General features: G+C 37.5%; 1 non-coding gene across 1 annotated transcript; it reads left to right on the top strand.

Moving 5' to 3' along the window:
* The first annotated feature begins 20,601 nt into the window (after window positions 1-20,601).
* On the top strand, window positions 20,602-20,707 carry LOC125357841. The gene has a single exon (XR_007212233.1). It is a non-coding gene; the product is annotated as a U6 spliceosomal RNA (small nuclear RNA).
* The last annotated feature ends 3,548 nt before the right edge of the window (window positions 20,708-24,255 follow it).

Here is a 24,255-nt window from a genome sequence, read left to right on the forward strand (position 1 = left end):
GTCTCTTCTGGAAGCTGAGAAGGAAAAAAAATGTGTTTTGCACATTTGGAAAGCTGGAAATAGCCATTCACGCTCTGGTTTTATTCAAACCACTGACTTTTAATTTGTAAAATTCTTCAAATGGTGTGGACAGAGAAAGGCTCTTCTAAAATTCTTGAAGGTGTTTACTTCTCTGAATTATGTATGTGCTTTTCATCGTTTCCTTGAAGGACATCACTTCTAGTTAGCACAGCTTGTTTTTGGCATGCCTCTTGCTTAAGGATACACCCTTAACTGGCTTTGCTGTTAGGACATATTCCTTAGGTTCCAATCTATCAGCAAGTATTTTTCATGCAACTTCTACATCCTCTTAGGCTCTTCATTATAATGGAATCCTCTATGTTATAAAAATTTACTTTGATTCTTGTATGGTAAAGAGTTGGAGTCAAGGTCTGGTGCTTGCGAGGTGAGTGCTCCACCACTGAGTCAGCTACTCAGTTCTTTCTGCTTTCACTATTTTTTTTCTTTTAGATAGGGTCTTGAGTTTGACTGAGGGCTGATCTCAGATTGCAGTCCCCCCTTCTACACTTCCCACATAGCTGAGATCACAAACCTGAACCACAACATCTAGCCTGTTAGTTGAGATAGTATCTTGCTAATGCTTTGACTAGGCTGACTTAAACCTATGATCCTCCCATATCTCTGCTTCCTGAGTAACTATATTACAGCATGCACCACTGCTTCCCACCATTGACTTCCTTTACTTTTGAGAAAGTCTTATTTTCTTTTAATATACAACAACAATACTACTTAACAAGAATGTATTATAGTTCATAAATGTTTATGTTTTTTGGTGGCAAAAAGAACAGTGAGCAGAACATCAGGTGACCAGAGCTCTTTGCAGCCACATGAGAATTAAATCCATGCTGTAAATATTTGCAGGTGCATGTAACATCTGCACATTATTTGTATAAAATGATTCTCATTGTATTGAAATGACTCTCACTTGCTTATGGATCTTCATTTCCCAACATAAAATAATGCTATTTCACTTGCTTCTAAATGCTTTACCAAACAAGAGGGGGGAAAAACAATGACACCAATCAGATGGCATTTTTTTAATATTGACCCTAACTATATCTACTCCATTTCTTCTCTGGAATCACTACAAAATATGTAAAAGTCTACTAAGTTCTGGAAATTTGAATGGTTCTAAGAAGAGTTCTCTCAGGTAAAAAAAAAAACCCACAATAAAACAGAGAATTAAAATCTTCTGTAAACAATTATTTGTTTCTTTCAGTCCTAAAAAATAAACACTCAAGCGGGGCACTGGTGGCTCAGATCTGTAATCCTAGCTACTCAGGAGGCTGAGATCTGAGGATCATGTTTCCAAGCCAGTCCTGGCAGGAAACTCTGTAGGACTCTTATCTCTAACTCATTATAGGAAAAGCCAGAAGTGGTGTTACAGCTGAAGTGGTAGAATGCTAGCCTTGAGCAAAAGGAACTTAAGGACAGCTCCAGGCCCAGAGTTCAAAGCCCAGGACTGGCAAAAAAAAGAAAAAGTAAATAAAAACTCATAGACAATTCATCCAAATTCTGTGTTTCAGCCATTTTTCACATGAGAACTAATTTTTCCAAGTAACTTTGAAGCAATTAGGCAGAAGATATTTATCCCTAAATTACTTTTTCAGAGAGCTTTCTAGAAAATTCAGCATTTACAAACCAAGGCAGTACATGTCATTTTTTCATGTTACCCACTTATTTATAAATACTGTATATTCTTATGTAACTGTGACCCCTATGAAGATCACCTGTACAATAAAACTTAAATTAAAAAGTGAAAAAGTAAATAACATTAATATTTTCATAGATGACATTGCTTAGGGTGACTTTTTGAGCTGTTGATACAATGAACCATTTTTTCCTTAACTGAGACTTCAGAAATTGTAAATTTAATTGTCTTTTTAAACAAAATTCATCAGTTTTGATTTAAAAATAAATACTGTATATATATGTATACATATATATCTGCATCTATGTGTATATGCATGCAATGGTTGCCTACAAAAGAACAAGGTAGATCAGACGGAAAATGTGGGGTAGTTTATTTTGCTGTCTCTATGAAACCCACCCAAACATCCTCCCTTGCTGCCTAGTCAAACATTGGGAAGCTATTCAACAACGAGAGCATGTATTTGGTGTGTGTTTTTTTAGTTACCACATCAGTGTCAGGGATAAGAAATATTATCAGGTATGTGTGACTTCCAGAAATACCACATTATCAAAAAAATAATATTGTACCAAGTAGGTCAACCATTCATTAAAGTCTGGGGTAAGAGCAGTCACAGACAAATGTCAAGAAAAAGTGGGTCTGGCACAGTCCAGAGAAAAGCACGTTGTCTGCAATAGACCAAACACAGAAGTTTGGAAATAAAGGAGGAAATTACTTCCTCTTCAAGGGTTCTTTTTAAAAAAAATCTATGAGGGTTCATTCATTCAATAAATATTTATTAAGTGTCTACTACATTAAAGACACTGTCCTGAGCGTGTGGGATTTAACAGTAACAAAGAAGCTTCTGTTCACAGGGATCTCACTTTCTAGTAGGGGAGACAGAAAATAAACAGATAATAAAACAATGGTGAGTGATGGGCAACTACCCAGAGATAGAGCTTTAGTTTAAAATTCCACATCATCATTAAATCTAAGTTAACTTGGCATGATTTTCTTCAAATGATTTTACCCCTTGGAAGAATAGCTACTAAGTCACATAACATACAAAAGAAGCTAAAAGGCACCTGCTGTGTGTCCAGGGGGCTGAGACCCATGACATGAGCACAAATAAAAAACAACAGTTAATGTTTATCAAAGTAACATCCAGTATGTATGCAGATTATTTACATATCAAAATGTTATCAATGATATCTGTTTTAATCAGAAGTTGGTATCATAGAATGCGGTGCTACAATTAGAGAATAAATAAGAAATCAGTATGTAGAATACTATGGTTGTAAGCTAACCTCAAGTTTCACCAACATCCAACCAACTTTCATTGAATTCAGAGACTTGCCATGATATTTTTCCTTTCATTCAGTGCTTCAGAGAACATTCTGATTGTGTTCCATAGAGCCAGAGTTTGGTACAAACAAGACAGAATCTTTGAGGGATTAAGGCATCCATTCTCATCAGATTCTTACTGTTCTAATCAAGGATGTCAAGGAAAGTTCTAGCACAGAAGTATGACATCAAGATAACTCAAACTGGCAAATCATGGCTAGCTGTTCACATGTGAACTGAGTTTGAATGCTGGAAACTCTAAATCCTCCTACACAAAACACTTGCATCCTCCATGTCATGACTTCTGATTTTTGACAGGAATGGGGGTATGCTTCTTATGTAAAATTCCAACACTATGGCAAAATGGACCCAATTATATCTCTATTCAGAGTCTTTTGTGTCAGATGATCCCATAGGGTTCTGGTCAGATTGTAGATCATCCTTTACTCTTGACTTCGGTTGCACGTGCGTGCAAGATCCCATCAGGGGTAGCAGTGTATTGCTACAGTTAAATGCTCGCCTCCCTATAGATAAATGCTCTGAGTGGGAGAGTTTCTTTCTTTTTTTCCTTTCACCAAGGGGTTTCAGTGTGACATATTAATTTGTGAGCACAATGCATCTTGATTGGTGTGACCCTTGAAATGAGGTTGTACATAGGAGAGCAAACAGAAAAAGCGAGTGTCCACATTAAGTGTAATATATCATTTGCACTCAACTACAGAGTAACTCCTTGAACTCAGATTACTTAGTTCTTCTATACTGATGCCCAGGGTCTCAAGACAATGAAAAGGAGATGTGAGTCTGAAATGAAGTAAAGAAAACAGAGCGATACTGAGTAAGCTACCCATTCGACAAAGGGTATATTTGGGTATACAAATAAGTTTTTAAAAAAAAAAACTAATGAGACTAAAGGCAGAAGGAGAGACTTTTACTAATGGACTGTGACTTTCAAAATGAGGTGAGTACAACCACCACACATTTTCTTGTTTCGTAATTTTGCCAAAGACTGGCCCTCTCTGTGTGACACACAGTGATGCATTTCTATGTTTTATCTGTATGGATAGCAATATAGATGCAGTTAGGATGCTATTGAATAATCTAGCTTAAAAAGGATAAGAGCATAAAATTCTTCTTGAACTAAAGGAATAAATAAATGCTAGTAGAAATGAACTGTACACATTTCCTCCCTAAGCTACCCAGTCCTTTCTAGACAAACTCAGTCAACTCCTTGTCTTTGCCAGGAGGAGCACGATGGTCTGATGCCTGCCAGTAAAACCATTTGCCATGCACTCTGTGAGACCCCTGTTCCTTCCCCAGAGGGGCTGACTCTGGGCTAACAAACATGAAGAAGAGCAAATGATTTGGAAAGGAAACTTGTTGATGTCTCTCTCCCAGAAGTACTTCAAGCAGTGAATGAATACACAATCTGTTTTTATTTTCTTTGAAATGTATTTTTGAAAATAGTCTGTGATCCAAAATATGTGTTTTCAATTTTGCTTGCAATTCCCTGGCCATGAAGTGATGTATTTTATCCATATTCATAACCATGCACAAACTTTCTATTCATAGCTATTCTGCAGTATAAATTCTGGCTGCAGGCAAGAATTTCCTTATGTGGCTGGCATATGGTATTCCTTTACCAGAACCTTGGCTCCAAAAGGATATTTGCATTCTTCCAATGGGTCAGATTAAATGTAAAGGAATGAGGTACTTGGGTCTTCCTTCAAATATTTAACTACATTTACATGTTTGGAGAGGATAGGACAGTGTGTTCATAAACTCTTGCTAGCTTCAGGAATGTCTAACCTGATTTCCTGTCACAAATATTTGATTTGTGGGGGGAAGCTTTAGAAATATGCCAGTGCAAACTCAGTGTAGACCCTTCCAGCATAGTTCTCTGTGGTGATGGGAAATCAGCCTCCCAGTCCCCATGCCCAGTGCTGGGGAGGTCAGGGCCGCCCCACCACCCTCCTCTTCAACTCAGTGTGAGGGAAAGTCTTCTCACCTGGGGGTTTCTACTGGGTGGTAGAGGGAGATTTGTGGGTGGTATCTCAGTATGTGTGTTGCAAGGCTTGGAGGAGAGATGTGTTTGCTAATGAGTGGCTTCAAAACTCACATAGAGAAAGTCTCTGTCCCCAGGACGACTCTGGATGAGGAGAATGGGCCTTTAGTTCAGGTAGCAATCTTGGTTAGAGCTCCCTCTTTGAGCCCATGCTGCCAGCTCCTTTTCTTTGCCCTTTGATGAGGTGACGTTGGCTAATCTGGGATCCATCTAGTGCCCAGACTTAAAGGGCATCCTGCAGGGCATACCTGTGGGCTGATATCTGGAAAGATCTGGACTTTGGAGGGAAACGAAGAGTGGTTAAACCAATGATCGTAAGCCGGTCACTTCTCCCAGTTCTTCACCCAGACTCATCTTCCCACTGGGCACTGGTTCCTAGGGCTGCCAGTGAACTGAAACCGAGAGGCTATGAAAATACACACAGGACAGAGAGGCAGAGGAAGGACATGTGTTGTTTCTCTGGGATCCAAAGTCATAACTCTCTCTCTGGTTTCTTGTTCTTGCCTTTCCTAATTTGGCAGTCCTGCCCCCAAATCAGATATCCTCCCGTTTCCTTTGATTTACTTCTACTGGGAATGCAGGGTAAACCTTGAGGAGGAAGCAAAGGATGTGTTTAAACCCACTAGGAAGCAAACTCACAGAGTACTCCTTCTTTCTGACAGGAGACATTCCTGTGAGGTGAAACAGGAGAAATTGGGTGTTTTTATCGTACTTTTCCCAGATGCAGTTCTTGGGTTTCCCGCAAATACGACTCAGGAAGATCCTGTTTTTACTATTAAGCTTGGGCCCATTCATGTAGAGTTGTTGCAATCACTGTTTTGACTGTTTTCAACTCTTCTGGCATAAAGTTAGTAACACCAACCAAGGACGGCTGTGTCAACAGAAGCCAAGCAATTATTGAATGGCTAATTTTTATAATTCTTGTATAATGATGGGTCAGGAATTATAATTACCAACAGATAGTGAAATGTTGACCTGTACATTCGGCATACCTGAAAACCAACAGTTATAATAATGCAATGCTATAAGTTATAGAGTTGCAAGTCTGCTTAAGATAAAATAACAGTAAAGCGATCTAAGTCAGATTGAGAAGTGCAGTGTCAGGGAAAGAACTCATCTTAGAAGAGAACTTTAGCTGAGTCTGGCTGAAGGGTAGGATATACAAGGCTTAGCTAGGATCAGGAGTGTGATAAGATATTCTGACATGTGCAAAGACATGAATATGGATAATCAGAACACTTATCAAGGGCTGGGAATATGGCCTAGTGGCAAGAGTGCTTGCCTCCTATACCATGAAGCACTAGGTTTGATTCCCCAGCACCACATATATAGAAAATGGCCAGAAGTGGCACTGTGGCTCAAGTGGCAGAGTTCTATCCTTGAGCAAAAAGAAGCCAGGGACAGTGCTCAGGCCCTGAGTCCAAGGCCCAGGACATGCCAAAAGAAAAAAACAAAAAACAAAAAAACAACAAACAGAACACTTATCAAATTTGAACCAAAGTCCAGTTTGAACATTTGAGGATTGTCTATTCTCTGGATTTCCAAGAAGGAATGGTAAGATTAAGAGAAATTCTTCCAAATGCAAAATTAACATGGATGGATAATTACATCTTTGATTCACTTTATGGGAGTTGTAGCCGCTTCTTAACTTTTTTTTTACCAAGAAAAGGAACAATGGTAATTCCAAAGATTGTAACTAACCACATGCTGTACAAGTTCAAAGAAAGAACACTGAGTTTATTACAAACTGGAGTATGGCTTGAAAGACTTTCATACCCATTCTCAGTTCTGTTATAGCACTGATTTTTCTGAGTTGCATCTCCTTGGTTACAATTGTTCATCTTTTCCAATAAAGAACACATTTCTTGAAGCTGAGGAATGTCTAAGTCCTATTTGTAGTTTTTTCTTGCACTTCAACTTCAGTGTACTAGAAGTCACTTCATTTTAATTTTTTTTTAGAATGGCCATTCTAACTGGGGTGAAGTGGATCTCAGTGTATTTTTGAGTTGCATTACCTTTTTTTTTCCTTTTTTTCAAATTTTTATTATCAAACTGATGTACAGAGAGGTTACAGTTTCATACGTTAGGCATTGGATACATTTCTTGTACTGTTTGTTACCTTGTCTCTCATACCACCTCCCCCCTCCCTCTTTCCCCCCCTGAGGTGTTCAGTTCATTTACACCAAACAGTTTTGCAAGTATTGCTTTTGTTGTTGTTGCATTACCTTTATATATATATTATTATTATTATTATCAAACTGAATTACAGAGAGGTTACAGTTTCATACTTTAGGCATTGGATACATTTCTTGTACTGTTTGTTACCTCGTCCCTCATTCCCCCCTTCTCCTCCCTCTTTCCATTCCCCCTCCCCGCCATGAGTTGTTCAGTTGTTCAGTTCATTTTCACCAAACAGTTTGTAAGTATTGCTTTTGTAGTTGTTTGTCTTTTTTTACTCTGTGTCTCTCGATTTTGGTATTCCCTTCCAATTTCCTGGTTCTAATACCAGTATACCCGGTTTCCAATATACTCAGATAAGACACAAAGATAGTGTAGGTACAACTACAGGAAGGTGATACAGGATTATCATCAATAATAGAAGCTACAGTTTCATATCACATGTTGAAAGTATTTACAACTGTGATATAACGATTGTTTCCATAACATGGAGTTCATTTCACTTAGCATTATCTTATGTGTTCATAAGGGTATAGCTATTGGGCTCCTGTGATCCTTTTCTGTGATTTGCCTAAACCTGTAGGAGAAACACTTGGGTTCCTTGGCACTGGACAAACTTCCTCAACAAAGACCCAGAAAGGCTACAAATCAAAGAAAGGTTGGACAAATGGGACTACATCAAACTACAGAGCTTCTGCAGGGCAAAGGACATAGCTCGCAAGATAAACAGAAATTCCACAGATTGGGAGAAGATCTTTACTGGCCATTCAACAGACAAAGGCCTCATCTCTAAAATATATGCAGAACTAAAAAAATTACCTTCATCCAAAACAAAACTGCAAAGAACCAATAACCCCCTCATCAAGTGGGCTAGAGATTTAAAAAGAGACTTCTCTGATGAGGAAATGAGAATGGCCAAGAGACATATGAAAAAGTGCTCTACATCACTGGCCATAAAAGAAAAGCAAATCAAAACAACATTGAGATTCCACCTCACCCAAGTAAGAATGTCCTTTATCAAGAAAACTAACAATAACAAATGTTGGAGGAGATGTGGCCAAAAGGGAACCCTACTTCAATGTTGGTGGGAATGTAAACTTGATCAGCCACTCTGGAAAACTGTATGAAGATTCCTCAGAAGGCTCAACATAGAGCTCCTCTATGACCCAGCAGCCCCACTTTTGGGCATCTACCCAAAAGACCACAAACAAGAATACACTAAAGCCACCAGCACAACAATGTTCATCGCAGCACAATTTGTCATAGCTAGAATCTGAAACCAACCCAGTAGATGACTGGATCAGGAAAATGTGGTACATATACACAATGGAATTTTATGCCTCTATCAGAAAGAATGACATTGTCCCATTTGTAAGGAAATGGAAGGACTTGGAAAAAGTTATACTAAGTGAAGTGAGCCAGACTCAAAGAAACTTTATTTTAATTTTTAAAGTTTTAGAAGTTCTTCAGTCTTTCATAACATACATCTTGGATGCCATCCAATGCATACAAAATTTCAGAAATCAAAGAGAATGGCTCAGAAATTTCTGCAAAGCAATATTTAGAAAATCTTATTAATGGGACATTACTATTGCATGTCTTGGATAAACAAAGTCTCCCATCATTTTACCCTAAAACTTTAAATTACCCAAATCCATATATTTCCTCTTAAAGGCATTAAAGACATTTTGGCTTTTTTGATGAAATCACAGGTTACTTTTTAAAGAAAACAATGACATCAATATTTTAATTTGCGGATCATGTACAAAGTTTTTGTTGCTCTGAATTTTAATAGCCCAATTAGCATTTGCCTTCCTGTTAACTATTTTAAAGATATAATCTGTTTACATTCTGTAATGCTTTAATGTTGCTATAGTTGATCTGGGCCCCCCAAGGCTTATGTCACTAAAACCATTACAACATTATAAAGTGATTTTAGTATTACACAGAGAACAATCCATGGCTTTGTGTATCACCACTGACTGAAAATCCAAGAGTTACAGTTCTCCCAGGAGGTAGTATGGTAAATAATGAAATTTGACAGTAAAGCAAAAGACTGTTTCTTAGATGACCAATTAGAATAAATTAAAGTAGTACTTTATTAACATTGATATAAGAAAAGGTTTAGGTATTCAGAATGAAAAATGTATGACCTGCGCACTTTGAAGGGTTTACATTTTAGAGTATGAATACTAATGTTCAAATTCTTGTCATATACTTTCACTCCTTTTGAATCTTAGATTCCAAAACTGTAAAATTGCATGGAAAATAATAGCATTCTTGAGACTTACATATAATTGATAGCAATTGCATTGCATATCAAAACACTTCGTGTATTGGTAAACTGCTATTGTTTTTTGTCATTATAATATTGTTCCAACACCCCCCTCCCAACAATAATATGCTTTGTACCTAACTGCTGCTGGGTCTTTTCATATATAGAAATATCTACTTTTTCCTTTACTTTTGACTACCATTTACTAAGAGAAACAGTTGGCTGGTTTTAAATTACCAATTGCCCAAACATGATCTAATGTAATTTTCAAATCAACCCCAAAGAGAAGGAGCAATTGTTATTCCCACTTTAAATAAAATGGGAGGGGGGTTGGGGAGAGGTAAGATGGGAGAAAAATAGGGATAGGGAAACAAGTTTGACAAGCAATGTACTCACTACCTTATGTATGAAACTGTAAGCCCACTGTACATCAACTTGACAATAAAATTAAATTAAAAAAATAAAAATAAAATGAGTAGACAAGAAAAAGTGACACAAGGATGATTGAATGTTAAATAATCAGTAGGGCTAGGTTTACAATCCAGATCTGTACACTAATTCTAAAACTAAAGATTGTAACTAGTATACCACCCTCACCACTACTGCTCCCTTCTCTTCATTTCCTCCCCACACTATATCCCAGGAGTTTCTTGCTTTCTTTTGTATATGTGTACCTTGTCCTTCCTTGAAGTAGGGTGCCTGCAAAGCACTCCCACTGTAGTTTGTAGCCCCTGCGTTCCCTGTGGCAAAATGCCTGAGCAATATCAACTTAAAAGAAGACAGGTTTATTTACAATCACAATTTCAAGGGCTTCATTCCATAATCGCTTGGCTCTATTGTTTCTGGGTTGTGGGCTAACACAGCAACATAGCAGACAGCACGTGGTGGAGCAGTAGCAGTTTATCACACGATGGCCAGGAAGCAGAGAGAAAGAGAGAGGCAGGGATCAAGATGAACCCTTCAAGGGCATGTCCCAGTAAACTTCCTCCTACGGGGCCCCAACCTTGAAAAGTTTCCATCATCTCCTAATAGACCATTAAGTTAAGAATCCATAAATGGATGTGTCCATTCTGGAGGTAGAGCTCTCATGACCCAATCACATCCTCAAGGCCCCACCGCTAAGCATTGCTGTACTGGGGACCAAGCTTTTAATACACGAGCTTGTGGAAGACATTTAAGATCCCAAATTATAACACAATCCTCTACCTTTCTCCTTTTCCCCAATAGTACATTCTGACAGGGGAGCAAGAATTAATGCATTATATATCTTCACATTCGTGGACATGGGAAACCTAGATCTACTTTTCTTTTAATGCTTATAGGTTCCATCTTCTCTACAATCACAGGGATACAGACTCACCTTCACAGTTGGACAAGCCGGATATTATTGGCCACCAGTACCCAAACCCCAGCATGTAATACCAACCAAAAGCTAGCCTTGAGTTGAGAGAAGACACCAATTTATATTTTAGGCAACTCTTTCACTCAAACATTACCCATGACTTCCTTCTTGAGGGTTGTCCCTGAAAATCACAGTCTTCTATTTGAACTTGTCCCGAGAGAGGATAATGTTTACCAGGAAAATAAAGCTTGAGAAGTGACTTTTTGGACTGCTAAATCTCAGATCTGTAAACTAGTAGGAAAAAAAAAAACCCTCCCCAAAGAATGTGACTGTCAGTAAGAACAGCACAGCTTTCCTTTCATGCCCAGACTTTTCTCTGAGCAAAGGCAAATCAACACCCTGCAGGGGATTTTCCAGGTTGGTTTCCGCCAGTGTGGCCCTGCTCTGGCAATACATGTTGACAGCCAAATGGAAAATGTTGAAACATTAGGGTGCAATTCCAAGAAGCTGGAGCCTGTGGGATAGCCTTTTGATATCCGTCCTCCTTCCTATACTTTTCCAATTCTCTCAAGTCAAGGAAGGAAGAACAATGCCTAAAGGTACTGCGCTGACCAGTGTTGACTAGTCTGAATGGATCATTGAGGATGGATTTTATCCCTGGACATTTTACATTCTCAAGTAGTCATGGACGCTTAAATACGTTTTGTGGTGGAGAAGAAAAAGATGCACATTAGGGTATAGCAACTGTGAGATTCTTTCTAAAGACCAAAAATTGTTTTCTAGTGCAGTTCAGAGAGACAAAGAGGGATTTATACCAATTTAAGGAGAGGGGATGTGAGGAAAATACATTTTGCTTCAAGAGAGGAAAGATCTGAGCTTGGAAGAAAGTGCTGTAAAGCATGTCCCAAGAGTCGTACTTTCAAAATACCCAGGCTCTTTGCCCTCACCTCTGCCTGGCTGCTGCTCCACTTTGCTGCTTTACCTTCCTTGGCCTGGAACTTCCTCCTTCTCTTAGTTCCTTCTTGTTACAACCAAGCTAAACTAGACTCTTCATGCCACCTTGTGGCAATTCGTGAAAACATTAAAAATATTTTTTCTCTTTTCTTTTAGTCCAAAGTATTCCCAGGAGAACTTCATGTCGCTCCTTTTTTTTTTTTTCTGATTGAACAAACAAATAATTTTCTAGTCCTTCTCTGAAGCACTGGGGATTGGACACAAGACTTCACCATGAAAAGTAAGCTTTTTAGAAGCCGTTTAGAGCAACTCAAAAATTGTGTCAAACACTACAGACTATAATGTATACTATACTGTAATTCAGCAGCATGAACTTTTGTTAATCATACCTTATCCTCATTTGTATTTATAGCATTAGGTTTTCTTTCTTATTAACAATCATTTCATTGAACTTTTCAGTTGAAAAAACTTAAAACAGAACTATGATAATTAGTCTGTAAAATTATAATAATATAAAATTTTCAATTCAGAAAAAATGCAGAGAAGAAATTATATGCAGTCAGTACTCCTTCCTTATCAGTGTGTTTGCTTTCCAACTGTGGTTTCAAAAGAGTTCAGTTCAGTTAACTATGAGAAAGGGAGGAGACATATTTACAAATTTTTAGTATAGCATGCTGTTATAGTTGTTTTATTTTATCATTAGTTCTCATTACTGTGCCTAACTTCTAGATTAAATTCTAGAATGAGTATTTATGCTTGAGAGCAAAAGGGTATATAGAGAGAGTCTGGAACTACCCCAGCATACTACCCCAGCATACTGGTAATCTTAGAACAAATCCTCCTCAGGTAAATGGTAATACTGAATTGAGTTCTCCTTAAATCTGGGACTATTGGTGGTACATGCAGTCTCAGAACTTCATACTCACACATCACAAGGAGGCATGGAGAAATGAGCTGCTCCCCAGCTTTCTTGTACAAAGATCTCTTCAAATGGTCTAAAACAACCATGGCCTGTTGTTATTCTCTGCTTCCAAGAAAAACTCTTCAAGCAATTGAGAGCTCCCAGACTTCACTTTGTTCCAAGAAATTCAACTAGGACACATACATAATGTGTCCTATCTTTTTTTTTTTTTAAAAAAGTCTCTTTAGAGAATGAAAAAATTCGAAGCCATATTCCAATACCTGGGTTGCATTTAAGATAGAAAGGAATGTGCATAAATAGGTAAAGTCATGAAGACATCCGTGAAGAAATGGGAAGCTTCCAGATTTTGAAGGAAACCCCAAACTCTCATTTATTTGGAGGGGGAATTAGAAAACATAACTAAGGACCATCCATAGTTTATGGGTACCAATGAGGTACAAAAGCCAAAAATATTTCCTATCCTCAGCTCATTAGACTTTCCTACATGGGAAATGGAAGGTACTTCAGGATGCTGAGATCATGCCAATAAAGCAAAACAGGAAAGTGATGGTAGCATTCTCCTTCACAACTTAGACATAACCAGATGCTTTGTTCTGGGTTGTGTGTAATACTTGGAGTTCTGTGTACAAAGAAAAGGACTTGGTGCTCCAAGAGTTCCTGATCGTAATGGCAGGTAAATCAAGTCACCTCATCCAACATTTCCCAGTGACCCTGTAAATGAAATAACAAGGACTACTTTTGGATTTCTTGATAGACACATGAGAAAATTTCAGTGAATTCTTAGCTTATGCATTATTTCTATATGAATTCATACCTGCTTTACTCTTGGTTTTATAGAACTGCAGACTTGCTTCTCTACTGGCCACAGGACATCCTGGACCAGGCTCAGAATGATATACCTAGTGGATTATCTTCCTCTTGGTAAGCCAGTTCTATCAAAGCTGTGGCTGCTACTCATTAAAAATCTCTCTCTGTCATGGTTTTAAATGGAAATTCTACTTAACTTTGTAACTAGAAACACATTGTATCTGATTTTTATTATCTCATGCTAAGGAGATTTCCCTCTTGTGTCACACATACAAAGTTTTATTCTCTCACTTGAATTTGTATTGTATTTTGTACAGTATATGTGATATATTTTATACACTAATTGCATCTGTACTTCAATAGGAGAAAGTCCCAATAGCATCTGGAGCCAGCATCCTTTTCAGCATACAGTGTTCCATGGTCTGGATCAGTCTTGTTGAACACTACAGAGGCAGACATGTTGGGACATCTTTAGCAGTGTGATGTTAAAGAAGGACTTGCTGCAGGCTTAGGCTTGATATGTTTTGAAATTGGTTCCCAGATCTTCTTGAAACAGGACTATATTGTCTATGAATAAATGGATTCATTTTTAAGGCTGCCAAAATATAATAGATGGGAGAGACAACATGGAAAATTCCTGAGCCTACAGGATGCTATTCTTGTATGTTTCTAGAATTGAGATATACCAAGTTGGAGCTGGATCTAGTCTGGAGAACAATTACCTTTGAAACATCTCATTACCAACCTTTACATCTTTATATGCTATGGTATGTAAAGGATTCATATAACAAATTCTTAGAGAATGGAAGTAGTAGCCACAGATTTTCAATATGTAAAACTGGAATATTTATCCTTGAGATTTCTTATAAGTGTTAAATTATATAATACAAGTAGAATATTACTTGATACAGACAGAATATTCTAAAAACAGCAATTACCTATAAACAGCATAACATGACAAATGCTAATAATCTGGATTAAAAAGTGAGAACAAGACAATCATCTAGACTTTATTCAAAAAGTTGAGGATCTGAAAATACTTGAAATAATTTGTTGATTTCCTCTAATTTGGGAAAATATAAATCTTAGAGTAATTGCTCCAAATACTTAGATCCTTAAGTTGCTTTTTTCCAAATACTTATATTTCACTTTGGATATCTAGTATGGTAATCTCCACATAATTCAGTAGTATAAATATTTATTCAATGAGTGAATCAATAATACAGTTTTATACATAATATAATATATTACTTATTCTTTCAAACCTCATGTGAAAAATGCACCAGAGAGTATCCTTGGCCTTCCCAAGAACATTTGGGAACTGTAGGAATGGACGTGTTGTTTCTTTGGCCTTCATGTATACAAATATGTTCATTCTTACTGACAATTACATTGCACATAATGATAGTATCTTATCACTACAGTGTACCTAATAGTTAAAAAAAAACTTTCCCAAGAACTATTTCATGGATGAAGTAGAGTTGTCATTTCATAAGAGAAAAGGAAAGACTGCTCATGTAAGGTTACACAGTTAGTTAAATGGAAGAGAAAAGTGCTCATATATGACCGAAGCTCAGTCCATGTTGAATGGGTGAATCAATGGCTGGATGGATAGCTGAATGGGTGGGTGGGAGGGTGAATAAACAGCTGTACTTATTCTAAGTCTGTTACCATTTCTACTGCCTCAAATCAAAGAGATGAAGATTCTGTATGTTAATATGGTCATCTCTAGGTTACAGTACATATCTTTTCTGCATATATATATATCAAATGCATCATATTTACTTAACAAATTATTCTGTGAACAAATAATTTTTTAGTATCCTACTGGCACCAGGCATTGGCAATACAGCTGTGAGCAAGAAAGAATCTCTTTAAGGCATTCATGTTTTCTTTAGGGATTGGTGAGTTTAGACAAGAAACATTACATTGGAGGAAAACAATTTATTTATTTTTTTAGTTATTGAGAACTGTTGGAGAAAATAAAATGAGGTTAATGTGATCAAGAGTAGAATGTAGGACATAAAGGGACATTCGGATACTATGATAAAAAGTAGAGTATAGTACATACAGTGACACTGATGCTTTAAAAAAAACTTTTATTGTCATGGTGATGACAAGGGATTACAGTTACATATATAAGATGAGTACATTTCTTGCCAAACTTGTTACCTCCTCCCTCATTTTTCTCTCACCTTCCCTCCTTTGTAGGGCAATCAGGAGAAGCTTTTCTGAAAAGATAAGGAGGGAGAAGACAGTTGTGAAGATGTGGAGAGAAAGCCTCAATATTTTCCTAAAATAATTGTAAGTGGATATTAAATATTTGGTTCAGTTTGGTTCTTAAGTGTAGCCTATATATTAGTGCCTTTTTATTGATGCAATAGAACGCCTGCCATAACTTAAAGGATGATTTAGTTTAAGCTCATGGATACAGAGATTTCATTCTATAATTTGTTGCTCTGTTGATTTCAGGCTCATGTTAAGGCAGAACTTTGTGGTTGCAGAGAGCTACTTCGCTCATGGTGAATTGGAGGCAGTGGGTGGTGGTGGGGAACCAACAAAATACAGACCCCAAGGACATGTCTCAGTAACCTGCTTTCTCCAACTACACTCTACCCCCTAAAGTTTCCACAACCTTCCCCAAAAGCATTACCATCAGATCAGCTCTTCAACACGAGTCTCTTTGCAGGAAACTTCATACCCAACCTATAACATTCTGTTCTTGGCTTCCAAAAGGCTCATCTTCCTCTCATTGTGCAAGATGAATTCAGTTCACCTCTAAGAGTCCCTCCAGGATTGTTCAAGACAAACCACTAGCCATGAACCCATATAAATAAAAAAGAGAAAGTCATATAAAAGAGCATAGGATCAACATTTTCATTTCAAAAGGGAGGAATGGGAGAATGGCCAAGAAGGTTTGGCAAAGGTAAGGCTAAAACCCAACAGGGAAAACCTCAATCCAGAGCCCCATGTCTGGCATTCAGAGAAAGCGATATCACGATTTCTCCAGTAATCCTGGACAAGCCTACACTTATGGTCTTGCCATTTACAACCCACATGGTCTCTTTCTAAAGCTGGCTTAACTCCTTGTGGCTTTACTGAGAAGAGTCTCCATATTCCTTTCATCGCTGTCATCCTGGGGCCTCTGCTGCCTTTTTACTCCTCAGCCTCACAGCTTCACACCTCGCCCTATGAGGGGTTTGCTTCGGGGACTTTAGTTGCTATGTCTACCTCCCTTTGCATGCTTTCCTTTGAAAATTGGGTGAAAGCCTCCCTTATTTTTATTTTGCAAGCATTTATTTCATGCTCAATAAGTATCACATTAATTTCCATCCATCACAAGGTCTGCAGACGGCTAGAGCAGTGAGACCCGCTTTGTACTGCAGTGACACTGGCGTCTCACTGCCTACACAGCTGAATGTAATTAAGCAAATCCTGGAGAAACCATTTCCCAAGCAGCTTTGTAGCAGACACTTTCATCCCAAGGAAATATTTTAAAATAACCTTCCTTTTTTATACCCTGAACCTACAATAGGTAGAATAGAGCCAATTTCTGGGGTACACTAAAGCCATCTTTCCCATTGTCCTGATGCCATAGGAAAACATTCCCTCTTTGTAAAAGCTATAATGTCTTTAGTTCCAATTTTCACTGGTTTTTCTAACCACACTCCTGTACTTTTTTGCTTACAGTTCTCACAATTAACCTGGCTAAAAGCATCTAGTAATAATCCATGACACTATCTAAATTCTGTTAGCCTTAAATTAATTAAGATTCATTAGTTCATCATCTTTTTTCTTTTCAAATTTTTATTATCAAACTGATGTACAGGGAGGTTACAGTTTCATAGTTAGGCATTGGATACATTTCTTGTACTGTTTGTTACCTTGTCCCTCATACCCCCTTCCCTCTCCCCCTTTCTGTTCCTCTCCCCCACCCCCCCCCCCCCGGAGGTGTTCAGTTCACTTACACCAAACAGTTTTGCAAGTATTGCTTTTGTAGTTGTTTCTCTTTTTTTACCCTGTGTCTCTCAAATTTGGTATTCCCTTTGAATTTCCTACTTCCAATACCAGTAAACACGGTTTCCAATATACTCAGATAAGATTACAGAGATAGTGTAGGTACAACCACAGGAAGGTAATACAAGAACATCATCAATAATAGAAGCTACAGATACACATGGGACGTTGAAAGTAGCTACAACTGTGATATAACAATTGTTTCCATAACATGGAGTTCATTTCACTTAGCATCATCTTATGTGTTCATAAGGGTATAGCTATTGGGCCTTGTGATGCTCTGCTATGACTTGCCTAGACCTGTGTTAATTATTCCCTATGAGGGAGACCATAGAGTCCATGTTTCTTTGGGTCTGGCTCACTTCACTTAGTATAACTTTTTCCAAGTCCTTCCATTTCCTTACAAATGGGGCAATGTCATTCCTTCTGATAGAGGCATAAAATTCCATTGTGTATATGTCCCACATTTTCCTGATCCATTCGTCTACTGAGGGGCATCTGGGTTGGTTCCAGATTCTCGCTATGACAAATTGTGCTGCGATGAACATTGTTGTGCTGGTGGCATTACTGTGATTTTGTTTGTGGTCTTTTGGATAGATACCCAAAAGTGGGGCTGCTGGGTCATAGGGGAGTTCTATATTTAGCCTTCTGAGGAATCTCCATACTGCTTGCCAGAGTGGCTGAACCAGTTTACATTCCCACCAACTAGTTCATCATCTTTAAACTCAGTCTCAGAGAGTTCCACAGAGTCTCAGGACACACAAAATATAGATTACTTCTTAGTGAGAATGTAGCACAAATACTGTCTAAGCCAGATCCCAACAAAATCTTTGCTCCCATCTGAAACCTCATGAGAAACGTCTACTCTGAACATTCTTTGCGATCTGTTCCATTTCTTCTGTTCACTGTTTACCTTTAAAAACATTTGCATGTTTCTAGTCACCTGAGTTGGCTCTATTAATTTCCTTACTTGGATAGAGGTTTCTGTATCTATTTTACTAACTTGTCATAAAATGACATCCACTTATACCTCGTAGCTTATCTAGCTGGAAATCCCAGAAGAGCTCAACTCAGTTCTCAGAGTTTCATAAAGCTGAAAGCAGATTGTAGCTGGATTGGGTTCTTAATTTGGAGTCTCAGGTTGGGGGTGGAAATCACTGTTGAGCCTAATTCTGATTATTGCTGAATTCAGACATGTAGTTTTAGGGCCAAGATCACTAGGATCTTGCTAGATGTTAGCCATTTCCAGCTTCTAGAGGCAAGCCTCTGCTTACCTTTCTATCTTCAATCAACTGTGGACAGTCCTTTCCATGGATATATCGAATGCTTAGTCTTCAAATCTCTCTGAGCTTCTATCCTCCTGCTTGCAGACAGAGACTGTGCTTTCAAGGAGCACAGGCAATTAGACTAGAAGATCTCTACAACTATGTAACTACCCCCCCCTTGCTATTTAAAATAACAAAATCACAGAAATGGAGCACTGAGAGAAGAGGACATCTTAAAGTTCTGCTTACTATACTTTCATCTCTATTAAGGGGTCAAGACTGTCTGTCTTTTATGTGACTATTATGTAACACTGAATGCAGTAGTTTGGTCAGGATGAGGAAGGAAGAGTGAATGAATACACATTCCACTCAGTAACCCAGCATTTCATGAACATTTTACAAATCAGATGTGGAAGAAAATATATCCCTTTTTCAACTGGATCAGTGTTTCTTTTAAAATACTATACAGATCAAAACAAACTTTTCTGTTGGCTACACATAGTTCTAGTATAGTAGATTCTGCCCAGATTTTCAGGTCTTTTAAAATCATTGTTTATACCTTTGCATCTCTAACATCTGGACTTCCTCTGATAACTCCTTACCATTAAGGTTACTTAAGGTTTCCACATATGATCAGTGAGCTAATGATTATATTAATCTCAGTGAAAATGAAATAATCATGTATGTCATCGGTCTTTCCCACGGGCATGTGACAACAACCAGACATATGTTGTCTGTTTAGATGAAGCCTTGTCCCAGGTTTGAGACCATAACATGAGGTGAATTTCAGTACTTGAGGTATGGTCTAGAAACAAAAAATATCAACAATATATTTTTTAAATATATGTTCCACAATTAAAACTAAGACTTATCAAGTAAATAAATTAGTCTTTGATGATATTACCTTGAAGCATTTATTCTGGAGATATATATATATATATATATATATATATACATATACATATACGTTTATAATCTATCTATCTATCTATCTATCTATCTATTATCAGTGGTGGGGCTTGAACTCAGGGCCTGGGAGCTATTCCTGAGCTCTTTTGCTCAAGGATAATGGCTCTACCACTTTGAGCCACAGCTCCACTCCCATAATAGCATTCTTAAGGTTTCCACAACTCTTTAAGCTATGATTTTAGATAGTTTACTACATAATCTCTTTTTTCCATCAGAAATCCTCACTTTTAATGTATATCATCAGCCCCTAATAGCCCAAAGAATCTCTCCTTTGCCACTTGACCAGTGTCCCATTTACCTGTTTGCCTGATATTATATTCAGAAATCTCATCAAAACCTTATCTAAAATTTAAATATTGTATGATTTCAAAAAAGTATATCATATAGTACATAAAACAAGGTATAATTATACAATCATACAATTGTATTCATTATAAAGCTATATAGCATATAAACACAATATATATGTACCAAACAATATATACATTAAATATATACATATATTTATACAAATATATTAAATGTTTATAATTTATAAATAAATAACTTATGAAGTACTTATAGTTTATAAATGTATGTTAAATATTTATATATATTAAATAGCTATAATATATATACTAAACAGTAAGTTCCAATTAGCACATACTAGATCTGGGTGGGTTATTAGCCACTCTGAAGTGGCAATTATCACTACATTATGTGAAATCGCCAGTGCTCTATGAAGGGAATGACATTTATCAACTCAAAGGAACTGAATGCTTCAAAGTCATAATTAAGTGCTCGCTTCAGCAGCACATATACTAAAAATTGGAACGATACAGAGAAGATTAGCATGGCCCCTGTGCAAAGTTATAGTTAATCCATAGTTTGTAATAAGATGTTACAATTTTTATTTTGATTATAAAACTAAATTTAGATATCAAACACTAATGTTGAATGCCCCAAGCCAATTGAATTCATGCTTAATTCTCTAGAAAAAAACTAATGAAACAAAATGTGATATTTAAGAGAAATAAATCGCACACCATAAAAACCAGCTGGTTTTCAAACAACATTAATTGGGTTTTTGGTGTAATCTATTAGTTTCCTTTTCTTCCATTTGAAAATGTTTTTACTCAAATATAGTAACCAGAACCTACAGTTTGGCTTTCTTGCCTCACGGCATTTGTAGGTCTAATTACCGCTATTTTTAGCTTTAAGCAGTTGTTCCAAGAACATAACTTTTCTCAGAAAAGTATTTTCTTTACCTACGAAGAGAAAACTTAGAAAAGTTCAGAAAATGCAGACTTCTAAAAATCAACTTGGTCTGCTTCTCAGAACTGAAAAACAACTTGCTTTCTTGAGTCCAGGACAAAGACAAAAAAAAGAGTGTATCTCTTTGACTATATAACCCCAGAACAAAGTCTACTATGTCTCTGCCATTAACTAACTTACCTTGTTCTGGATTGCTCTTCCTCCTTCAACCCCGTTTCTCTCTTTACAAGATGGGTTCTTGCTAGGTAGGCCACTCTGGTCCTGAACTCCTGATCCACAGGAATGTATCACCACATAAGCCTTTATCTTATAGTTTAGACTGCTGCTCACAATCTACAAAACACTAACTCAAGAGACTTGGTTATTTCCTTCATGTTTTCTGTTTAAGGAAATTAGGAGCTCAGCAGCAGAATCTTAACAGAGCAACATCTTCACTAGGAGGCCCTGGCTTGTCATGAACTGACCATGGGGGCAGTAATGACCTTGATAGTGATGGAGCTATGATATATAATGTTACAAATTCACAAGAACAAGTAATTCTAGTATGAAATGTCTAGCAAACTCCCAGATCAGGAGTTGTGTATAATTCATAGCAATCTTAAATAATGAAAATTATTAAAAATAAAAATGAACTACAGTGATTTTTATAGGTGTTTGGATAATTAATAGTGACAACAAAAATTTCTATTCTGTTGGTCAAAGAGAACAGGCTGAAATTTTAAAGTTCCAATGTATATGAAGAGTAGATAATTGATTCTTTGTTGGCTCAAACTTGAGAGGAGGGTTAACTTGTAAGGCACCGCAAAGTGTTTCCAGAGAACACATACTAGTGCTCCATTCCCAGCCCTCAAACATTATGTGTTACAACTGATGGTCTTTGTTATTCCTCACGTAGGCCCAGACTAAGGAATATAAAATAGGTATTTGACAAGGAGAAGGTGTTCTTACTAGGGAAAGATGTTTCATCTACCATGTACTTTCTGAGAATGAAGTTTCTGCTACATTACCAGTATTCTAACCCCTAACTGCTGCTACAAATTTCTTTGTCACTCTGTACATACAGTGAGATGTGAGATGCCCAGAGAAAAGAAGAGAACAGTATCTAATGACCAGTCTTCAGAGTGACCCTAGAACAAGATTGGGGAATGATTCATTTCAAGTTATTTGCAGTCTATAGCTAGGAAACCTACTGTGTCTTATCTAACCCTTGGTAAAACCTGAGATAAACACAACAACCAATCCAAAGCTTTAATCATTTTCAAATATTAACTCAAATGTCACTGCACTGTGTGACTTCAACTGACCCACTCTGTTCCAGGAAGTCCATCAGGGTACATCAATCTTCTGCTCCATGTTCTCAAAGTACATCTGACATAACTTCTAAAACTTATCACCTGAATAGTAATCTTGCTCTGAAAATTCATTAGACAATGATCTACTTTCAATTGAGGGCCTTTCTTGTATCTTTTTATGACCCCTAAATTCTAACACTTCACCTGGCTGGCACCTAAATAGCATTCAAAATTGTCCATTGAAATGAAGGAATCAAGGGAGCTTTTACAGGGGCAAGTAAGCTTTTTACGAACCACCACCACCAGAACAACAAAAACCTTAAAAGTTTCAACAACTGATCAGAGGGACTGATTGGGAGGAAAATTAATCTTATTAAAGTAGAAATTAATATAGACACAGTGCATGTAGCTTATTATACAGGGCAAGGGGCATTTTGTACATTCATCCATTTATATGGTTGTGTGGCTATTAGCTGTTTTCAAATATCCAATAGACTGCCAAAGTCCACATCAAGACTATTTGCTCTTCTGTTCTCATGCTCTGCAGCTCACTACTACCTTATACTAGAGTGAAGGGCTAGGAAGTTTCAGAAGGAGTTAGTGATGTAAAAAAGAATAATTAGCACAGCTTTAGGCTAGTCAAAGCAGAGGATCACAAGAGCCCAATAGTTATACCCTTATGAACAAATAAGATGATGTTAAGTGAAATGAACTCCATGCTATGGAAACGACTGTTATATCACTGTTGTAATTACTTTCAATATGCCATGTGAAACTGTAGCATCTATTATTGATGATCCTCTTGTATCCCCTTCCTGTGGTGTACCTGCACTATCTCTGTATCTTATCTGAGTACATTGGAAACCATGTATACTGGTATTAGAACTAGGAAACTGAAAGGGAATACCAAAATCAAGAGACACAGGGTAAAAAGACAAACGAGTACAAAAGCAATACTTGCAAAACTGTTTGGTGTAACTCAACTGAACATCTCATGGGGGGAACGGTAAAGGGGGAGGGGAGAGGGGGGAATGATGGAGGAGGTAACAAACAGTACAAGAAATGTATCCAATGCCTAACGTATGAAACTGTAACCTCTCTGTACATCAGTTTGACGATAAAAATTTTTAAAAAAGAAGTTCAATGAATGAAAAAAAAATCAAAGAGTAGAAATTTAAGACTGGGGTATAAATATTATTTTTAAAATGAGATTTTTTTGATGGGATTGGAAATATCTAGGACAAGTTAAGACTCTCAGACATATAAGCATTTCCAAGTTGACAGAGATTGATCCAAAAGAAAAACTGATTCTTTCCTGTCTCCTCCTTGCTCCTCAGGTGCCACATAAACATCGGACCCACGTCAGAACAGAAAGCTGGATTGCTTATATAAAAATGTACTGGCAAGCGATCTCCATGACCTTTAAGAATCAATCACTACTAATGGGCATGCAGTCAAGAGGAAATGATCTTCAGCTGGGCTCTTGCTCTTCTACATGCGCTGGCAAAGAGGCAGACATACAAGTAAGTACAAGCATCACCATTTCTGTGTTCAAACTGCCTGCCCAAACCTTCCATTATTTTCCATAGCTTTCCTGTAGAAAATAACACTAGCCTCAGAATTGAACAGGATGTGAAAAATTCTTTCCATGTCTCCAGACAATTTCTCTCTGATGCTGCTGTTTGGTTTCCAGGCCCCTTCTCAGTCAACCCAGTGTGATTTGCGTAAATGGTTTTAACAGATAGATAGCAAGAGTAAATATTGCCCTTTCTCCTTCCCGTGTTCCTCAGCTATTCCTTTATCCTAGTACACCTGGCAATGCACTACAGTGCAAAGACTGGCTCTCTGTGGGCACACACAGCTCAGCAGTGACTACCTCCCATC

Source organism: Perognathus longimembris, chromosome 9 (genome assembly GCF_023159225.1).
Source record: "Perognathus longimembris pacificus isolate PPM17 chromosome 9, ASM2315922v1, whole genome shotgun sequence".
NCBI lineage: Eukaryota > Metazoa > Chordata > Mammalia > Rodentia > Heteromyidae > Perognathus > Perognathus longimembris.